Consider the following 17,728-nt stretch of genomic DNA (forward strand, 5'->3'; position numbering starts at 1 on the left):
AAATGTGACATTTAGTTATACATCTTTGTCACATGTACCTGCCATGAGCTAACTGGCAGACACTAACGCCTATTTAATTAGCATATTCCTTTTGAAGTAGTAGAAAACATCTGGCTCAATTGGCTGCATTTCTGATCAGAACCCATGTAATAAATGGAGAATGGTTTCAGTAAATGAGAACTAAAAAGGAGCTGAGTGAGCAGAAGCTTGTTCACGGGTGGGCACGTTGCACGCTAGTTTAAGTGACTGCTGGGGACACCTGCATTGCATATTGGAGTTTTGGGTTTGAGTCTCTGCTACTCCACTTCCAATTCAGCTTCTTGCTAATGCATCTGGGAGGCAACAGACAATAAACTAAGTTCTTGGATCACTGCAACTCATATGGGACGGTCAATGGAGTTCCTGTTTCCTGGATTTGGCCTGGTGTGCCTCTCTTTTGGGGAGAAAAGTAGTAAATCAAAGATTCCTGACTCTGTCATTTTGCCTTTCAAATAAATAAGTATTTATAACCTCTAAGAAAATAACACAAAATGAAAAATAAAGTGTTGATCAGAACTCAGCCTTACTAATGGTACTTGGAAGATCACATCATGCACTCAGTCCTTTGTCATGTCTTAGATCTCTGAAGCCAAATTCTTCTACTTCCTCTGAAGAAGATAACATGTATCTGGTATCTACTCTGCAATGCAGCATTGGCTTTATTCTCATGAAATAAAGAAACATCTGCATCATTGATAACTCAACAAGAAAATTAATTTATTTATAAATAAATGGAGCTAATATTTGGGGGGATAAATCGAGTATAGGCAGCTGATCCAGTAAAAAGAATGAAATATGCATATTAACTACACAGAAATGTAAGTGAGGGCTAAGACTTTGCTGGAATATTGAAAGTGTCTGAAGCCACACGAGTTTTGTAGAAACAAAAGCAATAACATTAAATCAATAAAAATGACAGCAGTATTTCCAAGAATGATTAGATACGGGGGAATCAGAGAGTATGAGAGAGATGGAGGAGATACCAAAATTCTGAGTAGATAATTTGGTTTTTAATTGTACCACAAGTGCATTTAGATATTGGGTCTAGGGCCCGGTGCGATGGTGCAGTGGTTAAGGTCCTTGCCTTGCACGCCCGGGATCCCATATGGGCGCTAGTTCTAATCCCAGCAGCCCCGCTTCCCTTCCAACTCCCTGCCTGTGGCCCCAGAAAGCAGTGGAGGACGGCCCAAAGCTTTGGGACCCTGCACCCGCGTGGGAGACTCGGAAGAGGCTCCTGGCTTCAGATCAGCATAGCATCTGCCGTTGTGCTCACTTGGGGAGTGAATCATTGGATGGAAGATCTTCCTCTCTCTCCTCTCTGTATATCCGCCTTTCCAATAAAAATAAAGTAAATCTTTTTTTTAAAAAAAAGATATTGGGTCTATACCACCTTATCCTAAGACATGGCTCCAGTGGCAGGCAGCTGAAGAAACCTTTCCTTTTAATCATACGTTCCTTGCCTTTCTAAAGTTAGTGTATATATTTACAGAATACTTGCATGCAGTATACAAGAAGATAGTGTGAACCCATGTCCCAACTGTCTTGGGAGTGACACACCCTTGGCTCTTTAAAGACTTCCTTATATTTTGCTGCACCTTGATTCATCCATTTTTTAAATTTTGATTAATGATAGAATCTTGTTATCCATAATTTTTTATTGTCATTTAATAAAGGAAAATAACAGGGCAAGTATAAGTAGCTACCCATTTCTGCTAGTATTTGTAAAGTCTCAACACTTTAAATATGCATCCAAGGTAATTGTTCAACAAAGAATATTTGGAGGAGTCATTGATTGTTTTCTAATATAGACAGGTACATACTAATATGCAATTGATAGTATCCAGTAAGCATAGGAGCCGCAACTCAAACCACTATTCATGTATATATAACATACCTATATAGAAAATTCTTGTTAAAAATAAGTTGTAGTTTTCACTAAAATGAACAACAAAAAGAGGTGTTTGTGGAATAAACACATTATTCCAAATAATTCAAATTATGTTTTATCATTTTGCTTATTGAACCATTTTAGACCTGTCAACATGGTATACAGATGTATAAAATAATCATTGATTTTATATTACATGAGCATCTTCTATTCATAAAATTAACTTTGTAGATTTTTTTAATGTTTATTGTTTAAAGTACCTTTGTACAAATCGTACATATGTTTGCATTTATATTTTTATCCTGGCTCAGAAAAAAGGCATGGAATAATAGCCTGTCTCTGTCATATCATCTATCATATCTATCATATATCATATCATCTGTCTCTATCTTATCATCTTGAATATCATATTACTTCTTTTTTAAAAAAATTAAAATATAATTTATTTATTTATTTTTGGATATGCAGACTACTAGATAGAAGAGAAACAGAAAGAGCCTCCATCTGCTGGTTCATTCTCAAATGGTCACAATGGTCGGAGCTGAACCAATCTGAAGCCAGGAGCTAGGAGCCTTTTTTATGTCTCACATGTAAGTGCATGATCCCAAGACATTGGTCCATCTTCTGCTGTTTTCTCAGGCCATAGGCAGGATGCTGGATGGAAACATGAGCAGCTGGGGCACAAGCTGGTGTCCATATGGGATCCTGGCACTTGCAGGCAGAGGATATCCAAAGGTGGCATTGTGCCAAGCCCTATATTACTTCTAAATTTGAAGATGAATAAAATTCATATGTGGACATTTAAAGACACAGAAATGAAGATCCTGAACAACATCTTTATAGTGTCAAGATAGCAAGTCTTTCCTATGTATGACATCAAGTCAGGAATCATCAGATATTTTAAACTATTATAGTACATTTCTTTAAAACAAGGTTAAAATGGGACCATACTTACAATATTATGGCAGATCAGCATCCAGTTTATTAACATTACTTTGAAAATCTTACAAATTCATATATGTGGATAACTTTACTCATCTCCCTTAAAATGAACATATGACACCAATGGGGAATTTATTTAAAAATAAATCTGATGCTACCCAACTGCTGGGAAAACAATATGTTGCATCTTTCTTTCTGTATTGCATTTTTTCCATGACATCATTATAAACAACATGTGAGTTTGATATCAAAAAACATTCTCAAAATTTCTAGAATATTCAAATATGTTTAGCTACCTACTAACCGTCTAATTTATCCATTACAATATATTTTCTTAAACACATTTACCCTAGATATTTTTTATAAAGCTTTAATTCAAGGATTACAACCTGGAATTGTTCTAATAATTAACTTGAAGATAGATGGCTATTGCCAATTTTCTGATTACTGATCTAAATCCTAACTGGGTTAAATGCTCCTTGACTGAGTCTATTTTTGTGTTCCCAGATGGTTATGTGCATGGAATTCTATGATCAGCAGGCCAAACAGAGTTTCCCATCTGGTCCTCTTGAGAGGAGCTTAACAGGGTCAGGCAGGGTCACACACTCTGATGTCCAAATCACTGACAAGGTTTAATGTATTTCTACTCCCAAGGTAATTTGATTTTCAGTAAGAAAGTCTTAAATCAATTAACAAAGAATCAATCTATTATTATAATAGCGAATTTCAAAACGGTTTTGCAAGCTCTCCCAACTTGTGTAGGAATATGACAAGTGAGTTTGGTGGAAATGATGCCCAATCCAACATAATCTGTAACACAAGGCAGTAGAATAGCGCGATTGGAACATGGGCTGACATGAGGCCTTCCACAGCTGTCAGGCTTTCCACGGTCACTCTTGCTTTTCTGGACCACAGCGACAAGTAGTTAATGAAGATAAGGTACATTTAGTGTTCTGTAAGAGAAAGGAAGAGAAGAGATGCCAATTTATTGACCTGTCATTCAGTCATCCATGGTTGTGTTTTCTCCTGTAAATACTAATCTCCTCTCCCACCCCAATATCACACTTCTGCATATTCTTGTGGAGAGAGTGATAGTCATACTGAAGAAATGTGCTGTATAAGGACTTAGTTCACTGTGGATAACCCCACGCTGATTTCTTTAGCTATTTTAGGTAAATCATCCTTTTATGTCCCAGCCATTGTCTTCTTAATAAACAGAGAAAAAAATGATGCTTATGAAGGAAATGAATCAATGCTTTCAAATTTAAGATAGTAACAAGAAATAATAAACTGACAACATCTTGGTTTAGGGCAAGAAGAAAAAAAAAATACTTCATTTGTCCAAGTACATCCTGTTTACTTAAATTCATTGAAGATCTGTATTGATCTCATGCAGGTTTATGGCTATCTCACCTTATAGTTCTTGGTTTGCACTCTTGCTGATAACCTGAGTTTCAGCTGAAACTTTACTCTGCCATAGCATTTAGACAATCGATATCAGTGCTAGAACAAAGCTTGTCTTTCAGTAAATTCATCACAGCAGTTGTTCCTAGACTGTTTATTATAATGTTCTATGATTTACTGTAGGCATAGCACAGGATATTTAAACCAATTCCTATTTGAGCAGGTGAAATTCAAATATTTTTCCACTATTTTAGCAGAAAGACAATTTCTAATTTTAATAGTAAAGTGAAAAGTAGAAAGATAAAAATAAATTGGGAAATAACATTCAAATATGTAAATACGTAATTATGTATAAATTGGAACATATGTAAATATACATATGTTTACTCATGTATATAAATCATAAGAGTATTCACAGTAGTCACTTAGCCATTTGTTTAAGTTTTGCTGTTAGAAGGAATACATACATTTGGTATGATGTGATGAAATGTGCTTTACACAAAGAGTCTCTAACAGTAATTAAACCTCAAGTAGAACCTTTGGCTTTCAGAGGTATCTGGGCCCTAGTGCACAGGAATGCATTTTCTACCCTGGTGTTTTTATCATTCTCTATGTAAATGAAAATGGATCCAATTTAAACAAATCTAAATAGTCATTTTACTTGCAATAAGTGAAAAATCTTTTATATCTGTTTCAGAATATTTCTGAGCTGAAAAATTATTTTAGCAGCGAAACAGAAGATATTTTGAAAATTCAGCTTTATTTATGAAAAATTATAAGAACATATAGTTACATTTAACCAAATTACATGCCAGAAATACAGCTATGGAGGAAGAAAGTAGAAGTCAACCAAATGAATGAATTACAACAGTGGGTTTCTGTTTGCAAGATAATTCATTTTTATTGGAAATTCAGATTTACAGAGAGAAGGAGAGACAGAGAGGAAGATCTTCTGTCTGCTAGTTTACTCCCCAAGTAGAAACAATGGTTGAGGCTAAGCCTGTCTGAAGCCAGGAGCCAGGAAACTCCTCGGAGTCTCCCATGTGGGTGCAGAGTCCCAAGGCTTTGAACTGTGCTCCACTGCTTTCTGAAGCCATAAGCAGAGAGCTGGGTGGGAACTGGCCAGATGGGATTTCAGTGCATGTAAGGCAAGGACCTACCCTCTAGCTACCATGTTGGGCCCAACAATGGGTTTCTTAAGATCCTAATTTATTTTATCTTATTTTTAAAGTTAAACTGCTGTATTTATTTATTCTAACTAAATATAAAACATAAGTGTAGTCAGTAATTGTAAAGTTCCACACTTTACTGGAAAATATTTGTGAGATGGTTCTGCTATCCAAAAAGCATCTTGGAAGCCATTCAGTTTGGAAATCATCCTTTCCTGTTATATATATTTAAAAAATCAAGTGTTATCCTTTCTTGGAAATGTATTAATATGTACATTCTTTGTAAAGGATTTCAGCAGCATTATAAAAATTGAGGGGTGATATGTCAGGGAGAATGCTACCATTCTGAGGAGAGAGAAGCAGACTCAAGTATCCCAGACTCTGCATGGATGGTAACATCCTTGATGTTGGGCTGAATTTGGGGAGACTGAACTCAGCTGGGACAGGGGATGTCCCTTTTTCCTCGTCTAGGCTCTGGGATTACTTTGACAGGAGCAATGCAATTTGACACAATAAATGGGTATGTGCTATGCATAACTGGTTTATAAACCAGTACCTTTTTTTTGAGAAGAAAATGTTCAATGATATCATGAGAATGGTGATAATTACACATAGCAAGAAAACTTGCCAACTTCACAGTGCATTTTTCTGATGCCTATGATAAACTTCATACCATCTGTATGGTAGTTACGATTTGAGACCTGATGAATAACAGGACTTCAGTTGAAACTCCTAAGTTCTGCCTAGTGTTTCCTCAGAGTTATTAATTGGTACAGGTTTGGCATGCCAGTAAAGTTCAAATGAAATTTAACTAGGGCTTGCGAAAAAGTTGGCATGTGTCCTTGGAAAAAATCATCTTGACTTTGCTTAAAGGTCTGTGAGCCTCAGGAAACCTCCTGGTGACCCTTCCTAGACTGTGGCGGTTTCTAGTAGTATCTGATATCAAGAATGTTTTGTGAAGGACTTGGGTTTCACTTGGAAACCATATCTAATTCTAGGTCCTGCCTAGTGAATTAAAAGACTGGTCCTGGTTGGATTCTCATAAAGGCAATGCTATGAATAAAATCCATGACTTTTACCCCAGAGAAACAGTGCACCTTTTAATTAGTCATTTTAAAATGCCTTATATGGGTGGAAGTGTTTCTTCTGTGTGTCATCTATTTATTCTGTCATTACTGTTTCTGAAAACAAACAAGCATCGAACCAACATCTCTGCAGCTATGCTTCCATTTTTAAGTAGAGATAATTATGATAATGTAACTATTTTGTTGAAAGTTATGTTATTATGCATTATAAAAACATGTTTTCTATATTTGATGCCTCAGGATCATTACATTAAGAGTAGTTAGTTGTAGCTGTGTGGGGTCAGGGAAAGTATTTCTCAAATCCTTAAGTACCTACCTGGCAAATGTTAAATATGCTGAGTGGGGCCCTGATGCAGCCAATTCTCTTATTGTTTTATCTCATATGAGGATATGTATACCACCGCCCCCCCGACTCCCTAGCCCTCTTATATGGGAGAAATAAGAGAAAGGAACCAATGAATATCACCAAATTGGTGCTCCAGGCACCTAGGTCTCAGCCTACAAAATATATTGCATAGTTCTGTTATCGTAGACGGTAGGAAAAGAAATGCATTTCTTGTAAGTCTTTAAGGGAAAAGACACTTCTGCTTTTCCAACTGTGAGTCAGTACATATCAGAGCCATAGACTAACACATAGTCAGATAAAAGGAATGCAGTGCACAGGCTTCAGAGCCTGCAGTACTCTAGCAGATGCTCTGGAATCCTGCTCAGCCACATCTTTCTCTGTGTTCTCACATTCCAGCTGCTATTACAGCTGGCAGATCTTTTTAAACCATCTCTAAGGTCTGTCAATAAATAAGCAGTTAACTTTAAGATGGCTGGTCTTGTAAAAGTACAAATTTTCTTGTAATACCTTAGCATTAATTGCTCTTACTAAATCAATCATTTTATTTTATTTTATTTTATTTTTCATTGATTGCATTTTCAAGGTAAATGCCTTGTCCTACCATCTAAAACTCATTCGTTTGCCCCTCTACCACTGGTTTCTGATTTCTGCCACTTCACAATATCCTGGTAAAATGAAGTATAGCTTAAAGGCCCAGAGCAATAGCTGAATGGCTAAATCCTCAGCTTGCAACTTCTGGGATCTCATGTGCGTATCACTTGGTGTCTTGGCTGCTCTACTTCCCATCCAGCTCCCTGCTTGTGTCCTGGAAAAACAGTGGAGGATGGACCAAAGTCTTGGGACCCTGAATGCATGCAAAAGACACAAACAAATCTCTTGGTTCCTGGCAGCAGATTGGCTCAGTTCCAGCCAATGTGGTCATTTGGAGAGTGAACTAGTAGATTGAAGATCTTTTTCTCTGTCTCCCCTTCTTTCCATAAATTTGATTTGCCTTGCTAATAAAAATTAAAACAAAAAACTTAAAGAAAGTAGCAGTTTAATCCTCTCCCATTCTTTGCCTTCATAATTTTTGCAATATAATAGTTCTCTGCAGCCTATTATTAATTGATAGCATGTATCACTGTTCTTACCTTAAAGCTGCTCTTTAGTTCAACAAACATATTTAATTTATAAGTTGTCTGATCACACCTATAACCATTTTATATATTTTTAGATGACACAAGTTGTAATTTGCCAAGAGATAATTTCTCATGAAATAGTACTTATTATAAAATGTTGGGATAATTGAAGGAACACAAGCTTTTCTTTTTTGAGGAACTTATAAGAGGACCATGATATATTATAACATATTAAACAAATAATTAAACCCTTATGTTTTTTTATGACAAAATGGCTTAACTCAATTAAGAATAAATAAAACCTGTCAAAATGCCAGAATCACGGACATTATTATTATTATCGCTTGCTGCAGTCACTGTCAAATGAAACTTCATTTTAGCCAAGAAGAAAATGAAGCATTACTTTGGCCAATGTTCTATTAGGAAGTTAGCAAAAATAAATTTGTTTAAGTATACATTACAGGTAAATTTACTTCTTCATAAATATTGTCCTGTATGTCCCTGAAGCATGATTGATGGAGAGATTTGGGGAGACCATGAATAGAAAATCTCAGATGATTTTCCTTGATGCAGAACATACAACATACACATAGAACATCAAGTCATATGAAAGAAAAATTTACAAAAGAATATTGAGATTACCAAAGATTCTTGGAATTCAGATAGTTTGCCCTCTTGCCTATACTTATTCAAGGTTTATTTTATTGCAAGTTACTTATCTCCACTTGGAACATTCTGCCACTCCTCTGTATGCTTCATCCTGTCCCAGAGACTAATTTTGTTGAAGGACATTATTAAAGTCATCTAGATAGGATACTGAGTCTAGCAAGCTTTTCAACCACTTCCTGTTAGTTCACAAGCCTATCTCGTGGAATAGGTGGAGTTAATGTTATCCTATCCATTCAGAGATGAAGAATCCGATGCAGCAAGAGTCTAAGTAGCTTGCTTAGCAAGCTGCATTTTTAAAAATTTTCAAATCCAGGATTTCAATGTCATTCTTTAGATTTTGCAAAAATTATACCCTATAAAAGCCTGGGCTTAGGAATTAGATCCTTAGATTATAAGTCAAGGGTATCAAAAAATCATGTTGCGCTCTTGACGTACGTGTATAGTTAGAAACATAATAAAAAAACTTGCCCTCTAAGGCTTCTTACTTATTAATTATTCCACTTTGGATAAATGTCAACAATTTTACATATCAGCATCATCAAATGTAAACAATAATTATTTACCACATGCACAAGATTTAGAGCTTACCTCATAGGAAATGCTTAATAAACATTAATTATAATGCTGAAATTTCTCCATAGGTATTAATTATGTATTAATTCAGCATGTTAACCATATAAATTATGTGCATAAATACAAGTATTCAGACTGACATATTTTAAATTATATTTTAAAAATTACTTTATTCTATCCTAGACACTGTATATATGTATGTGCATACACACACAGACACACGCACATATATATATATATATATACATTTATATGTGTATATATAATCTTTTATATGGAAAGGGATGCCATGTTTATGGACATAAAATTTTGCTCTTCCATACAATTTGCAAATGGTCTATCTGAAGGTGCTATCCCACCTGAATCATTGTGCCATATTTTAATCAATTTGTTGGGAAATACAGTATCATATTGCCATTACATGTATGTTGAAAATGTTCTGGTTTAAGTTCACACAGCAGGATGCTACCTTTATCAAAAGAGGCATCCTCTTCTAACTGCTCTCCCAGTTATAGGTCAGGACTTTGATGGGAATTGGGGCAGAGCAAGAGCTGACACTGGCATGGTATACATAGTACTATGAGAAGGATGCCCGGTTGTACAAAAGTGCAAGTCTGAATGTAAGCTCGAGGGAGTGCTCTGTAACTCAGGGTTTTACTTCTGGTGAGTACCCTCGCAAACTACCCAACCCGTATCAGTGGTTCAGACAGTAGGATTAAAATACCCTTTCGAATCAAATACGGCACTAAATTTAGTAGACTTGACAGCCTTCCTGTGGGAAATGGCATGGAACATTCTGAGAAATAGCAGTTATGTTGAGAGCATGGAAGTTGCCGAGAGACTTATCTGAAAATTTGCACCACACTGGTAAATAATTTGCACCACACCATGACTAGGCAGAGTCATGGATTCCAGAGCTTTCCTCTTCCCATTGTAAGTTTTCCTTTGACTCACAGCCAATGAGCTAATGTTTATGAATGAGGATTATATACACTGAAGAGCATTCAGGGAATATTTCACATGAGCTGGCTTTGAGCATCAATAAGCTGTTACAATTAGACATGAAAAAAGGCAAAAGTAAAAGGTGAGTTGCCTTTCTGTGCCTTTGATGTTGAGTTGTGGACATCAGCTCAACACTTTTGCAGCGACTTGTAAAAAAAAAACACTAATATTTCATAAGATAGCATAGAAACTTGGGTAACTAGAAAGCATCCATTCTAAGTGCCAGGGAAAACGAGAAAAGGAGATGAGCAGATTTCTTTGTACTTCTTGGTTCTTTTGTCTTCTGGTTGTAACTGCTGTTTCCTAGAGGAGAACATATAGAAACTCTGGTAGAACAAGTAACCCATAATTTAGTGATGCTATAAACATCTCTAATAATTATAAAATGTGTTGGCACATGTAAATAAAAAAGCAACAGGATGAAGATAAGTAAAACTTGTAAACATCAAGAGCCAAATAAATACAATTCTTAACAAGGGGCACAGTAAGAAAATGGCAAAGAGATAACATGAAAGCGGGGGCAAAGGTATAATTTATTAACCATTTTTTGATCCAGCATAGTGAAAAAATCAAGCAGTGTATTTTCACATACTTGTCACTACTGGGCACAAGAATTGTTGGCAGATGGAGTACTCCTGTAGTTGCTTTCTCTCTGGTATACCTTCCTCTGTATAAGATGTAAAATAAAATAGAAGCATCCAAAGAGCAAGAGTAAACCCCAAGGAGAAAAATATCTGTTCTCTAAGCCAGAGAGGCAGAGTTACTGCTGGCTGTGCAGCTTTCACACCTTGGTGCATGGTTCTGCAGCTGCCAAGTGTACCTCAAGAGTTACTGTAAGCACTTTTGGCTGGGTTGGAGAAAAGGATCCAGAAGGCTGACATAGTTCATGAATTGATTGCCAGCAGGGGATACAGACATGCCAAGTTCTGATTGAATTACACCCGTGTGCTGCTTCCTACTGTAATCACCCCCTCCTTTCTGCAGAGGCCAAGCTGAGACTAGAAAAGCAACTCCTATGAGTCAATGTCATTGGAGATGGATGGCTTCAGAGCAGATCCTAGCTCAGCAGTTGTTAGCTTGGTTAGAACAGGCATGCTCCAAATGGGGTGGAAAAAAGGACAAGTATTTTTCCAGAAATGGACCCTATGCAAAAACAATGATGACATTCTAATGAGCTACAACAGGAATAAAATGCTCCTGAAAATGAGGATTTTGAAAAATATTACTTCATAAAGCAACAGAGGAGGTTGGGAATAAACTTTTAAAAAAAAGATCTTGCTCAATACATGAATAAAGAATCTAAAGTTAAAGATATTTATACATAATCACCCTTAAAACATTTTTAGCATGTATATATTCAGAATTTTATCTCCTTTCTCTGTTTTCTTCCTCTAAACTCAGCTGCAGCTTTCTACAGCTGCACATGATGTCATTATTCCAGAACAGTCCCTTAGCTGTATATTGTGTATTCAGCAGGGATACACAGGAACCTGGTGGAAGGGAGAGGTATTTTTCAGCTTGAACATCAATTCTAAATTAATTACTGTTGGGCAATGAAAGTAAATGTAACTAAGGTAGGGTGCTGCCAGGTGATGGCACCCCAAGACAGTGAGCAGATGTGATATTTTAAGAGAGAACATGAGAGAGTCAGCAACTTGGCATAGTATTAGGCTTTGAGCAGGGCTAACTGTAGCTATCTGTTCCTGTAAATTTGATTGATTGGTAATATGCACCAACTGTGTTGACTGGCACCACCTGGCAGCTGGATGGGAGATTTAAACCCCTTAACTTCGGTCATGTTGGCGGTGGTTCCTGGAGCACAGTGGGAGCTGCCATCGCCAAGCTTGGCTCATAAAGACTCCGGACATCCTAAACTTGCTGTTTGGTGTGATCCCTCTAGCTCTCTGAAATAATAACATTTTTAGATTTAAAAAAGTTATCCTTTTGTTGTCTTGCTCCTTCCTTCCTAGGAAAACACTGGTTATTTCATTTTTCATAAAGGATTATTTATTTGCTTGAAAAATTGATAGAGAAAGTATAAGAGGCAAGAGAGAAAGAGAGCCTGAGATTAAGCTTCTAGTTCACTCTCCAAATGCCAGCCAGAGCTGGGGCTGGATTAACATGGAGGCAGGAGCAAAAACTCTGTTCTCTTCCCCTGCATGGGTGTCAGGGCCCCAAGTGCTTTGAACATTGACTGCTGATTTCCCAGGCAAATTATCAGGAAGCTCAGAGTACCCTGGACCCAAAACAGACACTCAGACATGTGATGAACGTATCACAACCAGCACCTAGCCAACAATGCTAATCTGGTCATTTCATGTCAAATACTAATTCTCCACCTTTATTTTTGTTGTTGCTTTCGATTGCTTCCCTTTACAATTTTATTGCAAATGTGTGCAAACTACAACTGCTACTCATTTTGCTAGGGATAAAAATATCCACAAAAATTAATGAGCATTTAGCTAAAAATGTCATGATAACAAAGACCTTAACAGAAAATGTCTCAGAAACCATGAAGAACATTTTTAGAAAAGAAGTCACATGTTAAATATTAAATGTGAGAAGCAGACAGCAAGAGGCCAAGAAACAGCAATAGAATTGAAGGAATACACTTTGAACCAATATGGATGGAGGAAAGTATGTGGATGTTTTCTATTTATTCTTTTTTTTATGTTCATTAAAGGGACACTGAGATTTGAACCAGAGTTATTAAAGAACAAGCAAAGGAATTCCTTCTAGAATTGTTTGGAGAGCCTTCAAGAAGCAAGCTTTTGGCATCATCCCCAGTGAATATTCTGACTGGTATGAGAGGGTTAAACCATGCTTCCCCAGAATATTGGTACCAGATCAGCAGTCTATCATAAAGTAAGTTCAAACACTGAGAATAAGTGGTTAGAAATGGGATAGCAATTTCGCTGAGTAATTTTATGTCTGCTGAATCAAATTATCAATAATTTGAATGTGCACCTCTGTGTCTACTTTAAACTGTGACTGTGCAATCATTTTAATGATAATTTTCACAATTATGAATCCATGCAGAAGAATTTTGAAAAGCACAATATCATAGCCCCTTAAACCATCTTAAATCAGGTTTTATTTTCACTGTGCAGTTCAAAATTATTTGTGCACATATGCATATTTACTCACGATCAGTGTCTAAACTCTTTCAACTGAGGTGAAATTTACCTTGTTACAATCTCTTGGTAAAGGTTTCTGAACATTTGTATTTAGTTATTTTTATGTATTAGAGGAAGAGAGAAAGGAGAGAGTGAGGGAGGAAGTGAGAGAGAAAAAAGAGAAAGAGAGATGTATAGTAGACAGGAAGAAATAGTTCTGTCCTGTAGTTCATTCCCCAGGGCCCAGGAAGGCTGCGGTTGGGCCAAAATAAAGTCAGCAGCTGGGTTCTTAGCCTAGGTCTCTCACTGGGCTGGCTGTGGGCCAACTACTGGAGCCAACATTCAGTGTACACATTAGCAGGAATCTAGAAATGGGGACAGAGTCCCAACACAAGCAACTTAAATATTTAATGCACATGTCCTGGGGCTGTTACTACACCAGATGCCTTCTCTATCTTTTGAAGAGATTTGAAAGAGCATAATATCTATTTCCTAAAGCTGTTTGTGAGGAAGCTGAATGACGTTAGATCATTTTTTAAAAATAAGTTTAAACAAGAGAGTTTGGAAGTCTGGTAAGCATGCAAAGATATAAGCATCCCTCACAAGGAAAACCCGCATGTTTCTATCTGTGTGTTCCATAGAATAGCACATTGCTCCTGGAGGCAAGGCAGGGCTTCTCCTTATACCGTTTCAGTTAGGAGCTGTGGAGGCAGAGGATTGAGCGTCATAGTGCAGGGGGTTAAACGTCTTTTTAGAATTCCCACATCCTGTAGCTTCTGATCCAGGTTTCTACTAATGTGCCTGGGAAGAAGATGATGGTCAAAGCACTGAGTTCCAGCCACCTGTGTGGGAGACTTGGATGGAGTCCAGATTCTTGCTTTTGACCTGGCCTCCCGCCCAAACTGACAGGCATTTTAAGAGTACACCAGGTGATGAAAGATCTCTCATTCTGTCACTCAGTTTTGCAAGTAAAATGTAAATAAACTAAAAATGAAGCTATTAACTCTAATACATCAATAGTACATAATGCACACTCCTATGTCCTCTGTAGAAATTGGCCTGACTTCTGGTTTAGCAATCCATAATGATGTATTGGCAATGTCAATTTCTTCCCTCTTCAGCTGTCTGCCTTCTTCCTTTTTATACTTTTCTCATGTTCTGGCCCTTCAGCTTTCTCTGCATTTATATTGTGCTTTTGGGAATTGGTAAATGATGAGCCTAATTTTTATTATTAACTATAAATAAATTTGGAATATATTTCCACCATTACGCATCTTGTCATTGTTGGTATATAATTTTACATTTCAGTCTATATGCATAGAATAACTTAAATTCTAATATTTTCTGTTTTTTTTTTCAAAAAGCAAATCTATGTCCCATGCGGAAGCAGTACTAATCCTTTAGGAATTCCTATGGAGAAGTATGTATCTAAAATGATGTTATTTAAAATGACATTCAACAGTAAGGAATAAGATGATCTGTGAAGAATCAGTTTTTAAAGTAAGAATCACTTACTTTTAAAATAATTAATTAGACTCAGGAGTTACACTTATTTTGATATATGGATTTGTAACTGTGAGAGGGACTATGTTCTTACCTTTATTTCCTAGGGAACAAAGCTGAACTTCTCAGGCTAACTCTGTTTCCAGTTGAACAAGTTTTCTGTTAGTGCTCAAATTATCTCCTTCAGTTGTTCTTAGGCCTGGACAATTATCAGGATTGCCTGAGGAGTTACACAAATAAAAATCTGCAGGGGTAAACCTAGGAGTCCTGAAACTCCATAAAACTTAAAATCCTCCGTGGATGATCTGAATGAGCAGTCCAGTTTGGGAAGCTCCTTTTCCGAAGCAGAAGTCCTCCAAGAGGGGAAAATGTCATTCAGTGTTTCGATGATCAGCCTAACTTGAAAGTAGGAAGCTCTTTCTCTCCTTGAATATGCGGAGCATCCGTTGTTCCCTTTGTGATTATGACATTGCACTGAAATAAGCTATTCAATTAAGTCTCCTCAATAAGATGACATTCCCAAGAGGAGATGTGACTAAAAGAGGAACGCGGTAGTAACAAGAGGTTGGATGTGGGAGAAGGCTATTACACACCAGAGCATCCTTGAGCAGTAAATTGCTGCTTGACACTGCGGCTTTTAAGAATGGATAGGCACTTTCTGTGGTTCACAGGGGCGGAAGCCAATCTAACCATTCTGCTTGTGCTATAGGTTCTTAGATATCTCAGGAGGAGTACACAGATTTATGAGACCTGAGAGACTAGCTAACATGTTATTTAATCAAATAGGCAATTCATAATACTCTTAAAAACGATTACTTTCCATGACATATTTTTGTAGGTACAGCGATTTTCCTCTCTACATTCTCTCCCTCTCTCCCCTTTAACTCTCTCACTATTTTCCCCAATATTATCACAATAGCACAGTACTTCAACAACAGTCTCAAGTCTAGCACACTACAACTTAAGTGTATCATGGCATCATAAGTATAGGCAATGATAGAAAATCTAGTATCATATTGTCAAGGTATGTTTAACATTTTCATTGGGATTCCTACATTTACTTGTAAAGATGCATACTGCAATATATATTCACTTTCTGGAATACTATTATCTGTTATCCAGTTTATCTAGGAGAATATATACATATATTTATACAAACACATACGTATATATGCAAACATAGGTTTACCGATATGTCTATTTGTTTTGTTTTGTGTGAACACTGTCTCATATAGAGAGAACATACAATATTTTTTCTTTTTGGAATTGCCTTATTCCACTGAGCATAATGGTCTCCAGTTGGTACCATTTTGTTGCAAATGATCAAATTTTCTTTTTTTTTTCCCTCAGTGGCTGAGTAGCATTGCATGAAATAGATGTTTCCCCAGTTTCTTTATCCATTCTTGTTTTGACAGGCATCTGGGTTATTTCCATATCTTGGCTACTGTGGATTGTGTGTGGCTTGTGCTGCTATAAATTGCAGGTTGCAGGTCATTTTCTCAAATGCAGATTTCACTTCCTTTGTATGTGTTCCTAGGAGTGGGATAGCTGTGTCATCCCCTATGTCAAGTTCCAGTTATCTCAGCACTCTCCATGCTCACTTAGATAGTGGCTGCACTAATCTACGCTGACACCTCATCCACATCCATGCCAGCAAGTGTTGTGGGTAGATATCTAAACGTAGGCCATTCTTACTGGATTTGGTTGAAACCTCATGTGGTTTTTATTTGTATTTCCCGGATAGCTAGGGAGCCTCACATGTTTCCCTTGTCTATTAGCCATTTGAATACTTTCACTTGAAAGACCTCCAGAAAATTATCAAACTTACACAAATGCTCCTTCCAAAGAATAGCAGTCACTCCAAAAAAAAATGTAGGCTCACTGCTGGTTAATTTTACATGCACGGCAGCTGGTTGGGGCAGTCACTCTAAAAATATTCCCAATTTTTAAAATCAGCTAGGATTTTATTTCACAAATATAATTTTTAAGCTCTGGAATGATTATTTCTTTCATAATGGCAGTTTTGTGAGGCTTTGGAAAAGTGCTTTAGATGCATCTTCGGATGCCCCACCCCATATCAGAATGTCCACTTTGAATATTAGCTTCCTGCTTTAAAACTAGCTTTCTGTCAATGCCATCTTTTGGAAGCAGCAGGTCGTAGCATAGTGCCAGTACTGGGGCTCTTGTTTAGTTTCAAGAGTCCTGACTCGGACTTAGTCCAGTACTGGGTGTTTGGGAAATTAGCAGATGAAACATCTCTCCTTATCTGTCTTTCTAGGTTGCTCCCTTTCAAATAAAATAAAAACAAATAGCTAAATAATTTTAGAGGAAAAGAAAAACAATTATAGAGTGAACAATTAATTTTTTCCATTATTCTTGATTAGTCAGAAATGATCATTTGTAATAAAATCAGTTATTGAACTATTTAATGTTTTCACATTAAGCATTAACAAGTGTGGCTCATTGTTTAAGAAAACTCTACTTCAATTTATTCTGACCCAATTTAAGAGTATCAAGGAGGATGAAAATGTATTACACTGCCATTAAAAACACTTAAAATTGGCAGAGTTACTCATTAAATTTTACCAGCTTCTCTATATATTTTGTTTATATATCTTTTTAAAAGAGTTATTTATTATTTATTTATTCATTCATTTATTCATTTGGAAAGACAGATTTACAGAGGATAGGAGAGACACAGAAAGATCTTCCACCTGGTTGTTTACTCCCTAACTGGCCGCAACAGCCTGAGCTGAGCTGATTTGAAGCCAGGATCCCAGAGATTCATTTAGGTCTCCCATGCAAGTGCAGGGTCCCAAGCCTTTGGGCTGACCTTGACTGCTTTTCCAGCCACAGGCAGGGAGCTAGAAAGAA

This window comes from Ochotona curzoniae, unplaced genomic scaffold (assembly GCF_017591425.1).
Source record: "Ochotona curzoniae isolate NIBS_2020 unplaced genomic scaffold, NIBS_Ocur_1.0 scaffold_4506, whole genome shotgun sequence".
NCBI lineage: Eukaryota > Metazoa > Chordata > Mammalia > Lagomorpha > Ochotonidae > Ochotona > Ochotona curzoniae.